Raw genomic sequence first — 892 nt, forward strand, 5'->3', positions numbered from 1 at the left:
AACAACAAGAGGGCTGGATCCCAGCAATCCGCGATAGCTAGTGCGCGTGTGTTATCCCGCTAGGTATTGATGCGGCTATGAGTATACCGGAGTATGTGAGGCGGGTATTGGTGCGTGTGTGTGCGCGCGGCCAGCCCAGGCAGTTCAGACGTCTCCCACAATTGCTAGCCTGGCTTTAAACGTTTCTGAACGTGGTCCCGAAGCAAGAGCCCCGGTTCACCCGACGGCGGGGCAGCTGTACAGTGGGGCAGTCGGGTCTTGATGCTCTTGGGACGGTCTGGGCTGGATCCGGACCTGGGAATGCGGAGGCGTCTCTACTGCTATTTCTATCTGGAGGGCGCTGACTTCAACACACGGTGTCTTGGCGGGGAAGGGGAGTAGAAAGCCAGTCCCCGTCGCTTGCTCTCACCATCCGCCTTGACACCCCGAAGGGAGGGACGGGCCGGAGTCTGGTCTCTGCGCCCAGGCCGGGTGTTGGTCTGAAGATGGAAACACCTTTCCAAGCCCTGTTTGGAAGCGGGTTTGTTCAGGGCAGGCGTGTTTCGGGTAACATCTCGCCCCCGGTCTTTGTGTTGGCCGACAGAAGCACAACCTGGAGGCGGTGTGGGCAGCTAGTTGCGGCGCAAGGAGCTCTCGCTTGCCTTGAGTCTGTATGGAGTCAGTGATGCACACAGAAAAGCAAATCAGCATTATCCCCTGGGGAGGAGAGGAAGGAATGAGGGGATATTGGGATTTGTATGATTTTCCCAAATATGGTTCGTTGTTACTCTGGTATTAGGGGTCCAGTAAGTGGTGGAGTCTTTGTCCCCTATCTCTCTCTCTCTCGTAATGAAGCAGCGCGATGCATAACTCCAGTAGACCAGCGCCTGAAAGCTAACAGCGACTGGTCTAG

Source organism: Crocodylus porosus, unplaced genomic scaffold (assembly GCF_001723895.1).
Source record: "Crocodylus porosus isolate Cpor-Errol unplaced genomic scaffold, CroPor_comp1, whole genome shotgun sequence".
Lineage (NCBI taxonomy): Eukaryota > Metazoa > Chordata > Crocodylia > Crocodylidae > Crocodylus > Crocodylus porosus.